The sequence below is a fragment of the Podarcis liolepis genome (assembly GCF_965112155.1).
Source record: "Podarcis liolepis genome assembly, chromosome: 2".
NCBI classification, from domain to species: Eukaryota; Metazoa; Chordata; class Lepidosauria; order Squamata; family Lacertidae; genus Podarcis; species Podarcis liolepis.
The window spans coordinates 6,955,459-6,978,172 of NC_139555.1; the positions used below are offsets into that span (position 1 = coordinate 6,955,459).

The 22,714-nt window shown below is 45.9% G+C and overlaps 1 long non-coding RNA gene across 1 annotated transcript in view; it reads right to left on the reverse strand.

Annotated features, from left to right (window-relative positions):
- Positions 1-5,731: 5,731 nt before the first annotated feature.
- Positions 5,732-22,714, reverse strand: part of LOC310698527 — a 51,317-nt gene continuing 34,334 nt past the window's right edge. Inside the window, exon 2 of the long non-coding RNA XR_014521580.1 lies at positions 5,732-5,849. This is a non-coding gene — a long non-coding RNA (uncharacterized lncRNA). The remainder of the gene's footprint in view (positions 5,850-22,714) is intronic.

Consider the following 22,714-nt stretch of genomic DNA (forward strand, 5'->3'; position numbering starts at 1 on the left):
CTTCTCATGCATCTGCTCCAGCAAAGCGCTTGTCTTGCAAAAAGCAAGCACCAAAACTTCTTCTAAACACATTTTTATTCAAGGTCAGAGTCTGGTCTCACGATCCTAATCGCCACAGCTGTGAAATCCCCAGATCGACTCCAGCAACAATTTAACAAGCTCCCTCTAGAGGAGACAATTTCTATTTGTATCCATCTTTTGAAAGCAGAACCAACAAAAGAAAATTACTTTCATTTTTCAAATATTTTGTTTCTTTTGAATGCAAAAGGCAACATTGGAATCAATTTGTTTCTCTTTTTTAACTATCTGTCAAAAGATGTTCCATTCACAGTCAATGAACTTCTCCATAAATTTCTGTCTTTGACACCCCGTTCCCAGGTTTGAGACGGTGGGAATTTATCTTTCTTTACTCTCTCTCCTGCAGGCTTGAACAATCAAAAGTCCCCCCCCCCTTTCTCCTGCTTCCAAGAGGGGTTTTGGTGGTAATAACTGAAGGAGATTTAGACCTTTATATACGACTTTCCAGACTTTAGCTTGTAAAGTTTTTGCTTCAATCTATTTACAAAAATGGGAGGCGGACTTCCTGTTTAGAACCTTCCCACTTCATTGCCAAATTAAAATGTTTCTTAATCCAATTTTCCGTTCTACTCACGGGTACTTGTTTAGAGTCCAATTGTCCACAGGAAAGTCAGCGCTCTCCGGCAACGGCTGTGCAGCTTCACTCCGTAAAAGTAGCGGTTGATTCAAAACACCGTGCCACTCACCCCACGTCGCTTCGGATCCCCGAAAAAGGGTTTCCCTGCGAGTAGGGGAGGCGCTCCTGGTGTCAGCCGAATCCCACATTCCCAGGCTTCCTCCGCCTGGGATTTTTAAAGGGTCTCCACCTTCGCCGCGGCGGCAAGACCCGGTTTTCACGGAGCGGGTTCCTCTCGGTCAGAGGAACTCCGCCATTGCCGATGGCGCTAACCCGGAAGTCCCTGAACTTAGTCTGATCTTTTATTCCCCTTCCTTCCCTTCCCTTCCCTCCCCTCCCCTTTTTATGAAGATTACCCACTCTGGGATCCCACAGCTAATTCTCCCCTGGTCTCATCGCTGGCCCAAATAGGACTAATTTAACCAGCTAGCCCTGGTGATCATCTAATGTTTATGGGATGGATTTCCACCCTAAATTGATTTTTGAATTCTAAATTTATTGTTATTCACGTTTTATTCTGTATTTTATGCTGTTTTTTGTTGCATTAATTAAGTGTTTTAAATTTGTTGTTAGCCGCCCTGAGCCTGGTTTTCTGAACTGGGAAGGGCGGGGTATAAATAATTTTTTATTTATTTATTATTATTATTATTATTATTATTATTATTATTATTATTATTACTACTACTACTGCTATATCCCATGGGCAGGTGTCAATATGTCTTTATTTCATTTTGCTGGCTGCAGGCTAAGCTGAGAGATTTTCACTTTTCCACAGCCACCAAGTCGGACTGCAACTTAGATCCCCAAATGTAAACACCCGGTCTACTATAGTACACTGGCTGTGAGATCCAACATGAACAATGAAGCTCTTTGTATCTGATCTACACTGAGACAGAAGGAACAGACAAACTGCTCTAGTGCAGTTGAACTGGGGGCCTTGCATCCTTTCATGTCTGGTCTTTCAACCTTGCAGGAGGCTCTCTGAGGCTTACATCCCAGAAATGTGTCCCAGATCTCCCATTTGCAACATGTAAATAAGTGTCCCAACCTCCAAGCTGTATTTGAAGCACTGTGCCAGGAAGAGCAAAGAAATTACTGGCCACATTCTGTTCTCATTTAAACCTAATGTTTGCAAATGATCACTCTAATAATACAGTATTCACCACCATGAGCTCCAACTTCTCACTCTGTGTTCTTAGGGCAGATTCATGCCATACCTTTGAAGGACATCCAATACACCTTTAAAGCATGTGGCTTCACCCAAAGAGTCCAATCTTTAGCGTTTAATCAGAATAAACAGCAAGTGGGTGTTCTGTGGATTGTCGTTTGTTCCGATGTAGCAGTAAAGAACAGATTTTTTTTTTTTTTGAGAAAGGAGTGGAACAAAGGCAAAACTGCTTGGACTCACAGCTAGAAAGCACAGGTCAAGTGGGAAAGCGCTTGGACTCATGATTTCTAAGCAGAAGATAAGCAGAAATATGGATGAGTCCTCAGAGTGTAAAAATGGGACAAGGGGGAATTGTGATGCACTTAGGGCTGCCAGCTTCTTTTGATACAAGTCTTAGTTTCTGTGCTTTTAAGCAAAGGAATTGTGGGACCATGTTTAACCCTGCCCCTGATCTCCCTGTACGTTTCCGAGCACAATTCAAAGTGTTGGTGTTGACCTTTAAAGCCCTAAACAGCCTCGGCCCAGTATACCTGAAGGAGCGTCTCCACCCCATCGTTCTGCCTGGATGCTGAGGTCCAGTGCCGAGGGCCTTCTGGCGGTTCCCTCACTGTGAGAAGCAAAGCTACAGGGAACCAGGCAGAGGGCCTTCTCGGTAGTGGTGCCCGCCCTGTGCAACGCCCTCCCATCAGATGTCAAAGAGATAAACAACTACCTGACATTCAGAAGACATCTTAAGGCAGCCCTGTTCAGGGAAGTTTTTAATGTATGATATATTAGTGTATTTTTGGTCTTTGTGGAAGCCGCCCAGAGTGGCTGGGGAAACCCAGCCAGATGGGCGGGGTACAAATAAATTCTTCTTCTTCTTCTTCTTCTTCTTCTTCTTCTTCTTCTTCTTCTTCTTCTTCTTCTTCTTCTTCTTCTTCTCTTGCTGAGCTCCTTTCCCACCCCCTGGTGTGCCAAGGGACATCATTCATTATGTGCTACGCTGGAAGTTATATGAAATTCCAAGGGCAAACTATTTTAAGAAAACTCTAGAGCTGGCTGATTTGACGAGGATAGCTCAGTTGTTTGGAGCGTGGTGCTGATAGTGCCAAGGTTGCAGGTTTGATCCCCGTAAGGGACAGCTGCGTGTTCCTGCACTGCAGGGGGTTGGACTACATGATCCTCAGCGTCCCTTCCAACTCTAGGATTCTATGATTTGATTTATTATTATTATTGTTGTTGTTGTTGTTGTTATTATTATTATTATTATTATTATTATTATTATTATTATTATTTCTCACAGTGGCTAACCAGATCCCTGTGGCAAGCAGAACCTGGGCACAAAAACATTCTCCTCGCCTGTATTTTTGAGAAACTAGGATTCAGAAGCATTAATGCCCCCAGCCATGGAAGCAGAGCAGAGCATAGCCATCATGGTTTGTAGCTACTGATCATCCTCTATGAATTTGTCTAATCCTCTCTAAAAGACACCCAAGTTTGCGCCATCACTGCTCCTTGTAGGGGTGGCTGCATAGCTTAACTATGTGCTATATGAAGAGTTGCTTTCTATTTGTCCTGAAGCTTCCAAAATTTAACTTGATGGGATGTTCACAAATTCGAGCGTTGTGAGAGAAACGTTTCTCCATTTACTTTCTGTAAACTTCCATCATCATGTCACCTCTTACACACCTTTTATCTAAACGAAGAAGTCCCAAATGCTGCAAGACAGAACATATGCCCGCGCTGCCCAGGGCAGAGAGCGCTCCCAAGGGGCGTGGGGCATGGAGGGAGCCAGTGTGGTGTAGTGGTTAAGAGCGGTAGTCTCGTAATCTGGGGAACCGGGTTCGTGTCTCCGCTCCTCCACATGCAGCTGCTGGGTGACCTTGGGCTAGTCTTGCTTCTTTGAAGTCTCTCAGCCCCACTCACCTCACAGAGTGTTTGTTGTGGGGGAGGAAGGGAAAGGAGAATGTTAGCCGCTTTGAGACTCCTTAAAGGGAGTGAAAGGCGGGATATCAAATCCAAACTCTTCTTCTTCTTCTTCCCAGGCACAGAATAGCTGCTCAGGTGTACAGAGCTGTGAGCATGCCCTGCAGCCAGGGGCGGAGTGAGCCGCCCATGGCAGCAGAGTGAGCCACCAATGGCAGACATTCGGTGCGCCTGTGACTCCCAAGCCTCTCCTGAGCTGTCAAAACTAAGGGGGCAGGGGGGGATGCCACTGGCAAAGCGACACAGCTCCCCCTTCCCCAGATGGCTCAGGGTAGGCTTGGGAGAGGCGGGCGAGTGGCACGCCAAATGTCACCCCCCTCAGCGAAGACACCCAGGGGGCAGCCCACCCCCATCGCACCCCCTTCCTCCGCCACTGCCTCCAGATGACCTGTTTATTGAGTAGTCATCTTGATTTACTTGACCATCGCGCAGGCGGAGATGAGATTATACCTGGTCTTCATTGTGCATTCATTCTGCTTTGTTTCTGGGGAGGTTATATGACAATGAGCATTTGTCTGCATTTATGCCAATTTGCTTGCACAGAAATCCACAAGCCTTCCTGTTTGTAATTGGTTTATTCCATACTTTTCAATGCATTTCCCTATCACTTTCCAAACCGCAAAAATACCGTATTTTTCGCTCTATAAGACACACTTTTTCCCTTCTAAAAAGTAAGGGGAAATGTGTGTGCGTCTTATGGAGCGAATGCAGGCTGTGCGGCTAAGCTAGAAGCCAGAACAGGGAGAGGGAGTGCTGCGCAGCACTCTGTCTCGCTGTTCTGGCTTCTGGCTTAGCTGCGCAAAGCCTCCGCAGGGCAGCGGGGTGCCTTCATCCCGCTGCCCTCTGGAGGCTTCACAGGCTATCCCAGAAGCCTCCACAGGGCACAGGGATGAAGGCTCCCCGTGCCCTGCGGAGGCTTCGCACAAAGCTAGAGCAGCTAGAGAGAGCACTGCGTAGCGCTCCCTCTAGCTATTCTGGCTTTTGGATAGCCCCGCGAAGCCTCCGCAGGGCACGGGGCCTGCGGAGGCTTCGTGCAAAGCTAGACCAAGCTAGCTGGGAGCGGCCGCTGAGACCACATAACACCGGTCTTAAAAGACCTACATTGGCTCCTAGTACGTTTCCGAGCACAATTCAAAGTATTGGTGCTGACCTTTAAAGCCCTAAACGGCCTCGGCCCAGTATACCTTAAGGAGCGTCTCCACCCCCATCATTCTGCCCGTACACTGAGGTCCAGCGCCGAGACCTTCTGGTGGTTCCCTCATTGCGAGAAGCAAAGCTACAGGGAACCAGGCAGAGGGCCTTCTCGGTAGTGGCGCCCACCCTGTGGAACGCCCTCCCATCAGATGTCAAAGCGATCAATAATTACCTACATTCAGAAGACATCTTAAGGCAGCCCTGTTCAGGGAAGTTTTTAATGTGTGATTTTAGTGTATTTTTGGTTTCTGTGGAAGCTGCCCAGAGTGGCTGGGGAAACCCAGCCAGATGGGTGGGGTACAAATAATAAATTATTATTATTATTAGACCAGCTATCCCAGCGGCTCTCCCAGAAGCCAGAACAGCAAGAGAAGCCAGATCCCTCTTGCTGTTCTGGCTTCTGGGATTCAGAATTCCCCCCCCCTTGTTTCCTCCCCCCAAACTAGGTGCGTCCTATCATCTGGTGCATCCTATAGAGCGAAAAATACGGTAGCTCTTTTCAAATAAGCCCTTTAATCTATTTTAACTGTGTAAACCTAACTTTCAGGTATATGCTTGAATCCCACCTGCAAAACAGTGACCATCTGGAGACATGTTGAGCTGATGTGTGCCTGCTTTAGGTGGAATGTGGTAGCGATGCATTCCTCTCATAAATCAAGCCAGTCTCACTTGGGTAGGTTAAAAAATCAGACAGGAATTTGCCCTGGGAAGTCTCAGGCCAATGCCATTATCAGAAGCAATGTTTCTCTGTGTTGTTTAGAAGCCATGGTAACTCAGCTGTGCGGTAGAGCACCCCACAGATGTGACCTTGCAAGCCTCTTCCTCCTGCAAGACAGAGAGTAATGCTTACTTAGATAAGATGTCAAAGCTACAGGAGCAGCTTTTTGAACGTCTTTTGCAAAGGTGTGCTTCCCTCCACAGTGTGGTATCTTCATACATAACCGAGCAGCAGCACTGTCTCTTAGGGACTATGTCCTTTTGCCCCCCCCCCCGTATTTTTGGGATAGGGGCCAGTGGTCCCCAATATCCTAAAAGCACAGAGCCATAGTGCGGAGCCAAACTTGGCATGCTTCCAGTGGTTGCTGGCCATTGAGCCATGTGGCCGTCACGTTCAGCTCCACCCCAAGCTCCTCCTGGTGTCCTGATATCATGTTCATGACACTGGGACGTTGCAACGTCACACGTACATCTCCCCCAATCACCCTGGTGCCTCTGTAGTCCTAGTTCCTTCTTAGGGACGTGGGTGGCACTGTGGTCTAAACCACTGAGCCTCTTTGGCTTGCCAATCGGAAGGTTGGCGGTTCGAATCCCCACAACAGGGTGAGCTCCCGTTGCTCTGTCCCAGCTCCTGCCAACCTAGCAGTTTGAAAGCATGCCAGTGCAAGTAGATAAATAGGTACCGCTACGGCAGGAAGGTAAGCGGCGTTTCTGTGTGCTCTGGTTTCCGTCACTGTGTTCCGTTGTGCCAGAAGTGGTTTAGTCATGCTGGCCACATGACCCGGAAAGCTGTCTGTGGACAAATGCTGGCTCTCTTCGCCGGAAAGTGAGATGAACGCCGTAACCCCATAGTCACCTTTGACTGGACTTAACTGTCCAGGGGTCCTTTACCTTTACCTAGTTCCTTCCATGAACATAAGGGTTTGGGAGGAGAGGATGGAAGAAAACAGGAACTCTATCTGAGACAATACAACCTTGGCTAAAGCAAACACCAAGGCATGCAAGCTGAAGTCTGGTCCCTGCAGATCTCTGCATTAACACAGCCCAGTGCAAGACAGCCCAAATTTTGTTATGCTCCACTGCAAAACAGGAGTTTTATCTGGGGGCAAAATCTGGTTAGGCAGTAGGTGTAGCCCTTTGGCATGCGCTAAATCCCTAAGCTTCTTTGCACACCTGCTTTGTTGTATTGTGTTTTCCCTAAGAAAGGCAGTGTAGGGTGTTGAGAACAAAGAAAGGAAGGTGCCTGAGCAAAAACTGTTGGTAGTAAATCAATGTCCAACAGTGAAATAGCCAAGCGTCATCCGCAACAGTGCTTAAAGTTTACAACCTTGTAAAGACAAGGCATATTGCGTGGCCCTTGGTTTACGGCAGAAAGTCACTGAGTATTTTCTATTGGCCATACATGAGCAAACACTCCAAGATACTCCTGTGATTAACCAGTAACAAGGCCTTTAGCTAGAGAAATTCCTGTGTCTCAGAACCACACCTCTTAAGGTGAACTCTGAAAGCTTATGGCAGATAATCATCTCTAGATAGATAGCTTTTCCATACTATGACGTATCCCTCTGAAATGCAAACGCTCCATATGTTCCTATTTTCCAGGGACATTTGATCCTGGAATGTCCCACTTTTCCTTAGGATGTCCCTATTTTCATTGGAGAAATGTTGGAGGGTATGGAATTATCCGGCCCCTGAGCCATCTAAAAGCAATCCTGTATAGGGAAGTTTTTAAAAAATGTCTAATGTTTTAGTATGTTTTTATATGTGCTGGAAGCTGTCCAGAGTAGCTGGGGCAACTCAGTCAGATGTGTAGGGTAGAAATTGTAAAATTATCATTATGGAATGGGATGTCCCTATTTTCACTGCAGAAATGTTGGACGGTATGGAAATGAAGAAAGCGTGTGCCTGAGCCCTTGCTTTCACTTCACATGGATCACGTGTGAAGCCCCACAAGCCTAGACCGTGCCAGGCATGCACTGAGTGTGTACCCTAAAATATGTCCCAGAATCCTCTGCAACACTGACAGGTTCAATAGCAGACACTGAAAGGTTATGGGCAGACTAGTTGGTGTAGAAAATGTTCCCTGAAGGCACCAAACTTTGTAAAGGACTGTTCTATGCAATTTTCATTCATGACTCAGGCAACGCTACGCAGGAGTCACACCAAATAGGCACAGTCTCTTTGGAAACCATTTATTTCTTTTGTCACACCCACAACATACATTTAAAGCACTCTTATAGAACTTAAACAGTCATGGCTAACACTAAAGAATTCTGGGAACTGTAGTTTGTTATGCATGCTGAGAGGTATTGGAAGACACCCCCCAGAACTACAGTTCCCAGCATCCTTCTGTTAACGGAAAAATCTGAGGGCTCCCTTGGACAAAAACAAAGACACCAACCAGGATAGCTTGGAGCAAAACAGCAGCCTGTAGGCTTGGCCTTTATTGAACTGTTGCAACAGGGTGCTCCCCTCACTTGCAGGAGAGAGGAAAGACACAGAAAAATTGTGTGCAAGGCCTTATAAAAGCTTTTGAAATTCCCACCCTGTAGATCAAGACCACCCCACAGGTAAATCACACCTTCATCACAGAAAGGAGGGATTGAGGGAGGAGTTGTGGTGGTAACCTGAGTGTCCTGTCACCTGGCTGGTTCCCCCTTTCCCCCTCCCCATGAGTCATTTCCAGGAGACAAAGGGGAGTTTGCAGTTTCCTGCCCCCAGAGGGAAGAGCTGATTATTGTCCTTTGTTCCAGTCTGTGCTGAATCCACTCCCATATGGAAGTTCATTGTGATCTTGATGGTCTTCTGTCTAGGACCATCAGGGTTGGCATAGCAACTGGTCAGGGCTCCTGTGGATGTGCTGGGATGCTGAAGGGATTATGGCTGCCCTGTATCAAACCTTCCCCATTTTGTGGTCCTTCCTTCATAGAGTAAAATAAAAGTGGAACAGTGCAAATCCGATGTATGGTTGATTTTCTATGAATTTATAACAGAAGCGTTGCGTATATAGTGTGTGAGTGTGAGTATGTGTGAAGTTTGTACAAACTGAATGATGGGGGGGGGGGGTTTCCTGCTACAGTTCACAGACTCTACTTTCCAGGATACTTTGAGGCAAATGTGTGGTGTAGGTGTGACCTCCCTCCGTCTCTCCCTTCTTTAGCACTAGGGCAAGACTAGAGAGTAAAGAGTCAGTGCCCATGCAACCCAGAGCATCCATCTTAGGCCAGCTTCTCCGCTAACTGCCCCAAAGATATCTCACCACCACCACAGTGCATCAGGAGTCACATGTGAGGAACTGAATGCTCTGGTTGCCCACCATTTTAGGTTTTAAAATTACCCCAAAGTGAGAGTGACAGTGAACTAAGCCAATAAGACTCTAAGTTGGGGATCACAGAGCCAATGAAAGAAGTTAGGATGTGGGCTGAGGGAGAATGGCCTTCCCCTTGTTATTTGAATTGCCTTATTGGCCCTGCAACTTCCACGCTGGTGTCTGCTTGACACAGCTCACTGCCAATTTTGCCCTGGAGTTAGCAAAAGCTTCATTCTTATACACAGTCATACCTCTTGTGACGTTCGGTTCAGGTTACGTCTTTTCAGGTTGCATTCCGCGGCGACCCAAAAGTCCCGGAAAGGGTTACTTCTGAGTTCCGCTGCTCACACATGCGCAGATGGGCAAAATGACGTCACGCGCATGTGCAGAAGCGGCGAATCACGACCCGCGCATGCTCAGACACGGGTTGCATTCTTTTCAGGTTGCGAACGGGGCTCCAGAACGGATCATGTTCACAACCAGAGGTACCACTGTACATAGAAATCTAAGACTGTCATTGCACAGTCCCCATTGGAGGATTCATGGTGCTGCATCACAATACAGTGGAACCTTGGAAGCCGAACGCCTTGAAACTCATACTTTTCGGCTCCTGAACAATCAAAAACTGGAAGGGAGTGTTCCAGTTTTCGAACAACTGTTGGAAGCCAAACATCCGGCTTCCTCACTGCGAGAAAGCGTGTTCTCACTAAAGGAGAGCACGTGTTGCGGATGGGTCAAGACAAAGCACCCTGTAGTAAATAGGCGGATTGGTTTGAGGGGCCTACTTTTGGCTGGAGTTGGTGTTGCTGGGGCAAATTTGATGTTGCAAACTTAAGGGGTGGGATCAGAGGTTATTTAAGCAAGGTCCACAGCAGGCCACTTTCTCTTTCGCTGTGGACATCCTGTCTCCCGCCCGCCCTCCCTTGTTGGGCTTGCGCTTTGACCTTGCTTTGCCTGTCATGGGGTCGTCCGCATTGGTGCGGGGGCCTGGTAGGAATTTTCCCAATTGGCTGATTAGTGTGTGCCTTTTGGGTTTTGCCTACTGCTTAGCAAATCGTCGTGTAAGCCCCTAGGAGCATGCGGGGAGAAGCTGAGGGTCTGTGTCGCAGCTCCGCTTATCCCTGAACTTGTTCCTCCACACTGGCTTCCGCTGGAATCCGGGAGCCAGTGCTGTCCCCAAGGCGGGGGGGGGGGCATAGTCGGAACCAATGCCTAAGCAACCACTCACAATTTGTATGATAATAAAGTTGTGGCCAAAATTATGCCAAAAACCTTAAACAAAAATTATGTGTGTTGTCTGAGTTATTGGGGTTAGGGTGTTTTGGGGACCTCAGCATGCAAGTGAGGTTACAGGGAACCAGGCAGAGGGCCTTCTCCAGGCAAAATTCTGTGGACACTCAAATACTTACAATCCCTGCCAAATATCTATTAAAAGTTGTGTACATAAAGTGATAAACGATATGTTGGATGTGGTTAAGAAATACATGCCCGGAAATGCTAAAGCATGCTTCTCCTCTGTTTCCAAGCTTTCCTCCACATCTATAACAACAAATGTTTTCCTTTTGAAATGAAAGCCAAGACTTTAACATGAACTTAAAAGCCAAAGATGACTAGCAGATATGTGACCCCAGAGTGCTGTGGAAAACTGCTGGGGAAAATAAAATACGTTAGATAAGTCATCTTGGATAGCAGCCAGTCTTAGGGTTTGGGAATCCTTTCTAACATGATTTGCTTTAAAAAGGAATAAAAGAAAAAAGATAATGGATTAAAAAAAAACAGGCAAAAAAGGGGAATGGGAAAGGAATGAAGATGAAGATGAAGTAAGAAATAATTTATTTAGGCTGTAATTCTGCATTCTGAATAAGCAGCATCTTTTCTGGTCTCACAGGGACCTGGAGGAGACAAACATTTTAGGGGTGCATTTTGAGTCTCCCATTTTGGAGAGAGACACTGTTTCCTACCCATTGCCGGTTCCTGTTCGATATGCATACCAAATTTCAGGTCTCTAGGTGACATGCAAGTACTCTAACATTGTCTATTTATGACCCAGGTGAGCCCACCTCCTTGGCTGTGTTCAGTGGCAAACTTTGTCCCTTTAATTTTGTGGTGTCTGTAGGTGGAGCTGCAGTGTCTCGGTGCTATGGCAAGGGAGCCTGAAAATCACACCTGAGCGCTGCTGCTATGGAGTAATGACTGCAGAGCCTAAGTAGAAGATGTTGCAAGACTGTTCTAATCTACTGCATTATAACTGGCTTTACAGTGATGGTATTATACTGTTGAGAGGATGCTGTGCTGCAGTTGGGGTTGCCAACCTTTTGGGCACCATGTTTCTGAATGCTCCTCTTATCCCTTTCCAGGGTCAATTTCCCCCCCATTCTCAATAGGCAAAGTGCACATATGTCCACACATGCATACACAGAGAGAGAGCGTGCCATTATTTGCCTTTCCAAAGGGCCTGGGTGTCAGGAACATCCCTTCCCAAAGCAACAACAAAGACTCTGGAGAAGAAGGGGGCAGGCTGAGGGGAATAGAGGGTTGATTCCTTCCCACATTGAGAGTGATGCCAGCCCCACCCATTTGGGAATGCAGGCTATATATCCTCAAGACAGCACAGAGTAGGCAGAGTCTGATTCAGAGGAACAGCCGCTGTTATCTAAGATATCTAAGTGGAATTAGAAGGTTAAATTAACAGTTTATGTTAAATTAATTTAAGAATATTTTTTTGTATGTATGTGTATGTGTGAAGTTAAATTTGTAATGACATTAATGATTTTCAATAAAGATTTTTTTATTAAAAAAACAAGAAAAAATAAAGAAAATGAAATAGAACAATCTGCCTCAAAACTGGAGCGCATGTAAACATCTAGCATTCAAAAGTAATATGGATAAGAAAAAGTGAAAACGTGCCAATAGAGATAAATCAGTTTAGGTGAATGTTAATAAATTTAACTGCAACAGTAAAAAGAAAAGAAAAAAGGAACAGCCGCTGTTAGATTCGGCTCAAGAAGAGGAGGAGGGGCAGCCTGCCCCTGAGTCTCCTCGTAGTAGGCAGAAGAGTAGAGTAAAGCCACAAGGCCAGCCTAGCAGGAGGTGGGGCAACCAGTGGAGTATATCCTGCTGGCGTTGACAGTGTCAACCAGTGGGTCCAACTGCCTCATCAGGGGAGGATTGAGCCAGGAGAGCTTGGACTGAAACTGCTGTGTAATTACTAAATAAATCTAAGAGTAATAAACCTGCCAGCTTGCCATGTCTTGGTGTGTGAGAGACATCGTAAATCCGGACACTGGGTAAAAGCCAGCTCTGGGAGCATTAAGATTTACAGTGGTGGACTGCACAGGAAAAACCCCAGCAACACAAAAACATTGATCCAAGGCATGAAGCTTTACAGTTTTACATAGGATGGCAACATAACCACCAGCAGAGGCCTATGATTTGATGGTAGTTTTGTGGGGACCCATAAAAGTTATGAGGAACCATAAGAATCAAGGCCTTGGATCCATGCTTTTGTGCTACCACTATCTTCAAATGCAGCAGGCTAGTTCAGTCAATGGAGACAGATGTGATTTGATGGTAGATTATTGTTGTAGGCCTCTGCAATCTCTGCCATCAGTAGCAAGATTCCACGGGTCTTGCCACTTAACCAGGGCTCTGTTTCCGTTGGGAAACCAAGGCACAGCGGAGACTAGTGTCTTTAAGAGATACGGTTTCTTTTACACATATTAACACCTGGGCCTTAGTATGGAGAGCATCACATCCCAATGACTCTGGTTGCTCCTCTCATAGCATGGAGTTCTGCCCACTTCCTGCTCCTCCTCAGAAACCAGTGCTCCCAAAACCTTTGTTGTCTAAGGACACCTTATTTTCCTGTGCTGACAGTCACACTCACCCTCACACTATTATCTTGGCAAACTCCTCTCAGCTTTGCTATTGTCTTCTGCTAACTATCGCACCCCTCCTTGTCTGACGCTGAATGTCTCACCTTTCGCCTTTGTTCTTTGATACTACCTCTCTAAGCCACTCTCCTGAGGAAGCTGGCTTGGCTTCAAACTCCACATTAACAAATTTCATAAATTATGGAGGGGAAACAGGCACCCAGGAATTTTAGAGGATTCTTGCCCCCTTGCAAACCCATAATACTATATAACTTGTATATGTACTTTCTCTTTCTCTTTGGCACACCATTCTCTCATCACTGCATCTCTCCATCCCATCTTTATTTCTCTAGCATTTCATTCTCTCTTCCAAGTCAACATCCCTGTCTGGCAGCTTCTCAAGTGCCAATCTGAGCCTTGAGAAACCCACAGAGCTGAAAGAGGAGGTTGGGAAGAGCATCACTCTTCCAGCTTCCTTCTTCAACAAAAGGTGACCACCCTTAATGCCTGATGTAAAGGGGTGAGAGGCCTTGTGGGTACCAGGGTGCATTGTTTCCATGAACGCCACACTGGAAACCCCAGGATAAAAAACATCCCTGGTGCATTAGACCAAAGGTTGTACAAATCTTTTTGTTTTCTTTCCTGGCCAGCAACATCACATGGGAAGCGTCACATGCATACCATGAAACTGATGCCCCTCCTTCACTTTTTGTCCATGGAATCTGGCATTCACTGGTATACTGCTTACAAATAAAGAGATTGCATTAACTACAATGGATAGTTGCTGATGATAGCCCTGTCTTCTGCAAGTTTCTCAAACTCTTTTCTAACCACTTGAGATCATGGTCATTATCTCCATAGCCATTGCAGAAGTCTATTAGCTAATTATGTGTCATGGGGAAAATCTGGTCTGGTGTCTATCCAGGGCAATTTGTGAGATTATCCAGGTGGATCCCTGAAGGATTCTTCACAGGAATGACATTTCTCCCTGGACAAGGTGGGTGTGATATTCCTCCACACGAGGTGAACTATGGCAGAGAAGGAAACTCTGTGTGTGTGGTTACTATTAAGATAACAAGGGCAGTAATTAGAGATAATTGATTCTAATATATGGATGTACAGGCCTCCGGGACTCTAGATGTCTCAACTAAGAGGAAAACCATCATTACCTGTACAGCAAATTCTGAAAACAGAAGCTAATGACGTCCACAGAGGAAACTCCCCTCCCAGAAGCATATCCAGAGATGGGCAACAAAATGGAGACTTCCTTGCTTGAAAAGGAACCACAGATGGTTAGACAATAATATATATGGTATAGTGTTGTCATTCTACTTTGACCATCTCTGAAGAGGTTTCCCTGCCTCGCAAGCAGGAAAAATGTCTAGTCTCTAGTACCAACGTCTTTCATTTACCTGTAAAGGACAAATGAATCTTTAAAAATAAAAATGGGACCTGAAACAAAACGATGCAACATGACTTGCTCCTGATCAGAGTTCCAGGATACTCCATTCCATCCTCCTCCTCCTGGTTATCAGTCAGCACTGTGTCAAGTGTGCATGCTTAATTCTTTTTGGACTGGTAGGGGTGGTGGGTTTGGCATGTAGGGTTTTTTCTAAATAGTTTTCTTTTAATGTTGTTTAAAACACCTTAGGGGTCCCACAAGCCTGCTGATATCTCCCCTCTCAGAAGTGGATGGTGGGATTTTGTGACACAAGAATCTGCACTTGAATACAGTCATACTCAGGTTGAATGTGCTTCGGGATGAGTGCGTTCGAGTTGCGCTCCGCGGCAACCCAGAAGTAACGGAGCGTGTTACTTCCGGGTTTCATCACTTGCCCATGCGCAGATGCTCAAAATGACGTCATGCACATGTGCAGAAGCGCCAAAATGTGACCTGCGGACACGGGTTACGTTTGCTTCTAGATGCGAACAGGGTTCTGGAATGGATCCCGTTCGCATCTGGAGGTACCACTGTAATGAGTTTGCTAGGGGACAAGATAATACCCTGCTGCCCTCCCACCCTGCCAACAGAACTGCCAAGGGACCAAAAGATAGGCTCACAATGTTATTCTCTGACACTGGCCCCAGAAAGAGGATAGGAACCATTGTAAAACAGCATTCCCAAATGTCCATCTCAACATGTCTGTGCAGCAGGATACCATGGCACATAGGAGCTAACTCCTAGAGGTCATGGTCCCTTCACACACACCCATAAAATATTTGAGGGGGCTGCCCCCCAAAGTTGAGGACCATTGCCATGTGATCAATTATGGAAGGTGGGGCTTACCTGCCCCCCTGTATTTTATTCAAGTTAACACCTCTGCCACGGCAAATGGTCTCAGAGACCACTGAGAGATCAAAGAAGAATAGTGTTCCCCCATGACCACATGACATCAGCAAAGGACTTCACAAAGCATGTTGATGCAGCTACATGGGTGATACATCAAGGTTCATTTTTGTGCCAAGTTTTAATGTGCTTAGATAAAACATGGATGGTGGAAAACCCAGATCTTAAGGTTCAAAAGCCACCCCTAAGTGTGTGCGCTGCCATGCCAGAATTAATTTCAGAAAGTCTCCTAATTAGAGGCAAAAATTGTGTTGTTGTTGTTGTTTAGTCATTTAGTCGTGTCTGACTCTTCGTGACCCCCTGGACCAGAGCACGCCAGGCACTCCTGTCTTCTACTGCCTCCCACAGTTTGGTCAAACTCATGCTGGCCGCTTCAAGAACACTATCCAACCATCTCGTCCTCTGTTGTCCCCTTCTCCTTGTGCCCTCCATCTTTCCCAACATCAGGGTCTTTTCCAGGGAGTCTTCTCTTCTCATGAGGTGGCCAAAGTCTTGGAGCCTCAGCTTCACGATCTGTCCTTCCAGTGAGCACTCAGGGCTGATTTCCTTCAGAATGGAGAGGTTTGATCTTCTTGCAGTCCATGGGACTCTCAAGAGTCTCCTCCAGCACCATAATTCAAAAGCATCAATTCTTCAGCGATCAGCCTTCTTTATGGTCCAGCTTTCACTTTCATACATCACTACTGAGAAAACCATAGGGCAGAGCAAACCCAGAGAATAATAAACAGTTCAGTAGAATATGCAGGCAGGAACAATGTGTTTCCCCACACAATTCCATCATCCATGTTTTCTCCACAATCCTTTTCTGTTTGCAAAAACGTCAAGGGTTGCAGCCTATTAAATTCTGTTCAGAGTAGACCTATTGAAATTAATGGACCCAAGTTAGTCATGTTTATTAACTTGACCAGGTCTACCCTGAGTAGGATTAGCACTGAATACAACTCCAAGGCTCCTTGACGGGAGGGATCAAGGGGTTTTGAGCCAGAACTCTAGGCAACCGCTCCTTTGTTGGTTATCATTTTAGCAGAATAAGGAAACAGAACACAATGCAGTCACCCCAGGAATCTCTCTCCTGTGCACTCGAGCCAGTATTTTTGCATTTCAGGGAGCAAGAGGACCCATGATGATGGTGTTGCCTTTGTGCTTGCCCCGGCACTCCTTTTAATATCTTCTTGATCTGTAAATACCCAATTAGAGAAACATCAGAAGATCATACTACCCTTTCCTCCAAAGTAAACTCCAAATGTGGGAATGGTGCACCCAGGTCTGTGCCATGCCCTCCCCCCATGCTGCTCTTATTGACCCAGCGTTCATTTTTATTTTATAGGAGTGTGCTTGTTTCTTTTCCTTGGAGTTGGAAGCACAGCCATTTGGGTGCTGCAAGTTTCCACTGTGGATTTTCCTGCGCAAATGGGTGGATGCAGAGGCGTTTGGATCTCAGAATGTTTTCCCAGGTATTGTAGGGACATAACAAACACAGTGTGTGGTACAGCGGGAGAGGCTCTGGAATGCAATAAACCAGAATATCTGGTCTCTGTTTATAGCTCTGCTTGTTTGACCTGGGATCAGTTGTTTCCCTTCACTGTAGAATAAGAACAGAAGTCTTCTTTATCTACATAAATCAGCCTCCTCTTAGGCTTCTGTAGCAGTAGTTGAGGTGGCAAAACCCTCAGTTGGTAGAGCACGAGACTCTTAATCCCAGGTTCAAGGGTTTGAGCCCCGTGTCAGACAACAAGATTCCTGCATTGCAGAAGTTTGGACTAGATGACCCTTATGGTTCCTTCCAACTCTACAACTCTTCATCTCCTTGGGAGTAAGCCTTGTCACAAATACACTGTTATAGGTTCGGTTTTCCAGATTATTGTGAATTAGCTTATCAGATATGCAGATGACACAACCTTGATGGCAGAAAGTGAGGAGGAATTAAAGAACCTTTTATTGAAGAAGAAGAAGAAGAAGAAGAAGAAGAAGAAGAAGAAGAAGAAGAAGAAGAAGAAGAAGAAGAAGAGTAGTTTGGATTTGATATCCCGCTTTATCACTATCCGAAGGAGTCTCAAAGCGGCTAACATTCTCCTTTCCCTTCCTCCCCCACAACAAACACTCTGTGAGGTGAGTGGGGCTGAGAGACTTCAGAGAAATGTGACTAGCCCAAGGTCAGCCAAGCAGCTGCATGTGGCAGTGACGCGAACCCAGTTCCCCAGATTACGAGACTACCACTCTTAACCACTACACCACATTGGCATTGAGGGTGAAAGGGGAGAGTGCAAAATATGGTCTGAAGCTCAACATCAAAAAAACTAATCATCATCTCCTGGCAAATGGAGGGGGGGAATGGAGGCAGTGCGAGATTGTACTTTCTTGGGTTCCACGATCACTGCAGATGGTGACAGCAGTCACGAAATTAAAAGACGCCTGCTTCTTGGGAGAAAAGCAATGACAAACCTAGACATGACTAAACGACTAAACAACAACAACAACAACGTTATTGCAAAACCTTGCAGCTGATGGTAAACAATGGGAGCATAATGGTCCTTCCACTTTCTCTCCAGCCTTCGTAATAACACGCTTGTCAGATATTGGAGAGGACCCAGTGAGACAGCTGGAAGCAGCTTGAATTTACATAGACAATAAGTCAGACAAGAGAACTGGGAGTTCAGCTCAGGCTGAACATGAAACAACCCAAGGGTGAGGTCTGCAGAGCTCACGCTGGTGCTTTTTGAAAATAATATGCTCCCAAAATACTCTGCTTGTTTATGCTTAAGCAAAGGAGGCTCTTCAATAGAGCAAGGTGGGACTCATTCCCATGGGGTCCCCAAACACTGTCTTTCTTCCTTCTTCCTCTGTCTCCCTGAATCCCTCAGTCTTGAAAGAACATTACATGCAACCCATACCACAGGATGCCCTGAAGTTGAAAGCAGCTATGCTGGACTATTGGATTCTCTACATCACTGAAGTTCTTTCTCATGCTAACCTCTTCTCCCTCTTCTGCTCCCAACCCATCCCTCCTTTGTCTAGGTAAAAGGTAAAGGACCCCTGGACAGTTAAGTCCAGTCAAAGGCGACTATGGGGTTGCAGCGCTCATCTTACTTTCAGACCAAGGATGCCAGCATTTGTCCACAGACAGCTTTCCAGGTCATGTGGCCAGCATGACTAAGCCGCTTCTGGAGCAATGGGACACCGTGACGGAAACCAGAGCGCACGGAAACACTGTTTACCTTCCTGCTGCAGCAGTACCTATTTATCTACTTGCACTGGTGTGCTTTCAAACTGCTAGGTTGGCAGGAGCTGGGGCAGAGCAATGGGAGCTCACCCTGTTGCAGGGATTTGAACTGCCGACCTTCTGATCGGCAAGCCCTAGGCTCAGTGGTTTAGACCACAGCGCTACCCGCATCCTTGCCTACCTAATACAGACTGTAAACCTATTTGGGGCAAGCAACTCTATCCTGAACTCTTGGGAAAGATGTTGGGGCTTTTGCCCAAAGAGAATGACTGGGATGGCACATACCCTTGCCTGCTATCGTGCACATAAATTACATATATATATATATATATATATATATATATATATATATATATATGCTAAGTCCATAATTGCCAAGGATTGCAATTTACAAATACAGGTTTGGCAAGGTGGAGATTGTGATGTATGCAACATGAAATGATGGAATTCCTAATTGCCAGAAGATGTTATTGTTTTGCACTCTTATTTCTCAGAGTGAGGGAATTTTTGCAGGGTGAGTTTCCTTTTTAGAAAAACAAAGCAAGCTTCTTTTGTAGAAAAACACCACTAGAGATTTCTGGCATTTTTATAGTCAAGTAGTATGCTAAAAGCAGGTAGTATAAGTCCCCTGCAATCCCCAAAGCCACAAAAAGTTCGACTTTGGACATCACAGAAAAAGTTGGAAGAAAAGCAGGAAGTCTGAGGCACTTACATTTTCTGTTTTCTGAACATCTCGAAGTATCTTAATAAAGACAAAGTACAGTATAACAATCCTTTAGACTATCAAGGGTCAAGATGCCGACTGATGTGTGGGATGCTCCTCCTATGAAGTTCTACTAAAAAAAAAAAATCCAATTTTTATTGAAGGAGAAACCCTAAAAGTTACCTATGATTTCACTTTATGCAGAATTTGAGTGTCAATTCTCTGCACCAAGCCTAGAGAGAGCACCTTTTAACACACTGAAGCAGTATGTCTGCAATGCACCAGTGGAAAAAGGCTTTTGATGAAGAGGATTAGATGAGTGCATAAATAACACAGGTGTATGAATGTGGGACACGGGTGGTGCTGTGGTCTAAACCACTGAGCCTCTTGGGCTTGCTGATCGGAAGGTCAGCAGTTTGAATCCCCGTGACAGGGTGAGCTCCCATTTCTTGGTCCCAGCTCCTGCCCACCTAGCAGTTCGAAAGCTCATCAAAGTGCAAGTAGATAAATAGATACCACTCAAGTGGGACGGTAAATGGCGTTTCCATGTGCTGCTCTGGTTTTGCCAGAAGTGGCTTAGTCATGCTGGCCACATGACTCAGAAAAACTGTCTGCAGACAAACGTCAGCTCCCTCAGCCAGTAAAGTGAAATGAGCACCCTAACCCCAGAGTCATTTGCGACTGGACTTAACTGTCATGGGTCCTTTACCTTTTTTATGAATGTGATAGCCAAAAGCACCACCTCCACTTGCAGAGACAGGCAGTATATCACTGATCACCTGATGGCAGTGCTTGAAGAATGAGAAGGATGTATGCTCTGCTTAGACCCTACCTGCAAAATTTAGATGTTGATTGTTAGAAAACAGCACTGGACGACACAGACCATTAGAATGACACATGACAATGTTTTTGGTATTGTGTAACATTAAAGCCCCTGTTACTAATCTTTAGGAGAACTACACCAATTTCCACCAGCTAAAGAGCTGCGCCATGGATTGCTACAGAGAAAATGATGAATGAAAAACAAGAGAAGCAACAGCAACCTCCCTTCCTCTGCCCTCTCTCCAGTCCACCTTCACAACTGCAACAACTCAAGCAGAATGCTTGGAAGTATCTCTGCAGACATGCATGAGCAAAGCACTTCTGTTGAAAAGGCAGACTTCACTTAAACACATATGGGACTGATTTACTTGTGTACCTTACAAATATGGTGAATTTGTTATAAGGACTGTTGTGACATTCCTGAACGAATGAGGACTCAACCCACCAACAAATACGTATGATGGCCACCAGGTGGTTGGTCAATTCCCTATCTTGGTTGTTAGCTTTAGGTTGCAGAATGGAGAGATCACTGGATGCTCACATTTAGCCTGAGCCAATGTGCTCCTCTGATCCTATCTCCCATCAAGATCTAGTCAGTCAGTTGAGAAAGTACATGTTGACAACTCAGCTGTTCTTTGTGGTTGACCCACAATGGTGAAACTCCCTTCTCCTCTGGACTCACCCATGGCTGAGCCTGAAGGCAGAACAATATGTTCAGGTGTAGCTCTGTGATTCCTTTGAGAGCATTTCCCCCTTGAATTAAGACTCAGGGATGCCCAAACCTTTTTCAAAGAGGACCAGATTTGATTATCTGAACATACATGAGGTCTGACCAGGGTTGTTGAGCTTTTTTTAGGATTGAAGTTTACCCCAAAGTTGTTGAGCTTTTGAGCTTTTTTAAGGATTTTTACCCCAGGACATATACTGCCATGGGGAACGGATTAAATCGACCGTCAGGCCGGATTAGGCCCCCTGAAACGGTCTTCGGACATGCCTGAATTAAGCAGAAGTGATAAGGCTGCAGTTGGAAGTAGAAGACCAGCATAGTGAAAGATGTGTGCTAAAACTCTTTCCCTTTGCAATGTGTTTCCTGTGAGAATGACCGCTCCACGCTTAAAACGGGGGGCGCCCTTTGCGTGGACGCGCGCAGCCCCGAGATCTGGAGCGGCTCCAACAGCACAGGCTTGGTTTGCCTTCCCTCAGGTGGGATACCTGGAGGTCTCCGCCTACCTCTGTCAGTTGTCCAATCCCACCTGGGGGAAGCGTTGCCAAGGAGACCAGGCCAGGTAGGAGAGGGATTACCTGCCCACACAATAGAGGGAGGATCTTACCTGGGAATCCTCACTTGGCTCCAGAGCTTCTCCCACCCTACCCACCCTCAGTTAATGTCTTATTTGCAGGTTAACTTTTCTTCACAGGTTTTGCAGGTTAACTTTTCTTCACAGCTTTACGGGCGCTGCTACGTTAAGGTCACTGTTAAAGGGCCGGAAAGAAATTTCCCTGCATTGGCAGGTTTCGCCTTTCCCGTAGCAAAACATCACAACTTTGGCGGTATCAGGCCTTGGGCGGAATCCTTTAGTTCATCTTCCTCTTTGCGGCGGCGATACCAGGGTTCCCCGTTAAAGGGGTTTCTGAAGGGAGGCTTTGACCGTACGCAGAAAGGTCGTCATTGCTCTCCCCTGCGGCGGCGGCGTAACGGGGGCGGCTATCTCTGCTTGAACATATGTTCTCCAGAGCCGGCCCATCCCCCCCACACACACTGGATAACCCTGATGCTCCCTAGGTCCCCGGCTGGGGACTGGGGAGGGAGAACGCCCAATGCCTGAGCCAAGGTCTACCCACATCTGAAATATAATAAAGTTGTGGCCAATTTAATCCCATAGCACGTTGTCATGAGTTGTTATTTCACATGACGGGGGGGACCGCGCGGGATCTGGGGACTCCACCTGTCCACGCAAAGCACACATACCCAGCTGCTTTCCCCCCTACTAGGAAAGAGATATGGATACTTCTATATTTCCCCCACATGGGTAAAAAAACAGCTTTCAGATGTGGTTTTTCAGCAAGAAATAAACATAGGAAGACATTTTAAAAAGCCCTTCTTTTCCTTTGTTGTCTCCTATTTCAAACTGCAACCTCTGAGGCTGTATTGTGGGGTGGGAGTTTAAAGTCCAGCAACACGCCTCCATCACAGAAATACACACCACATCACCTTCCTTCTGGTAGTGAAAATTGGCTGGTTCTAATCTACATGTTCAAGTGGCTTTGACACTACAAATATAAACTGCCACCAAGGCCTTTTATTTGTCCTGGCTGCCCACAAAGACCTGTAGGAATCCACAAGGAAATAATGTCAGGTTACAAAGGATTCTCTGATAGCTTTTAGAATCCAGGCAACTTGTTAACTGAGCAATCGTCCCAATTTCTTTGCAGAAAGGTTGTGAGGATCTTAGAGAACATCGACTACACATTGAGCATTTATTGTGAATTGTATATGGGGAGTTTAGATGAGTCAAGCAAATGTTATTCCATACTTCCCAGTTCATTCCCACCACTTTCCTTATTGCAAATCGTCCTGTTTTTGGGTGTAGGTGGTTGGGTGGGCTTGTTGTTCAAGGGTTTCAAATCACCCTTAATTGTTCAATTTGAATATGCCAATATTTGATTGAATCCTACCTGAAAATCACAACTGTCTGGAA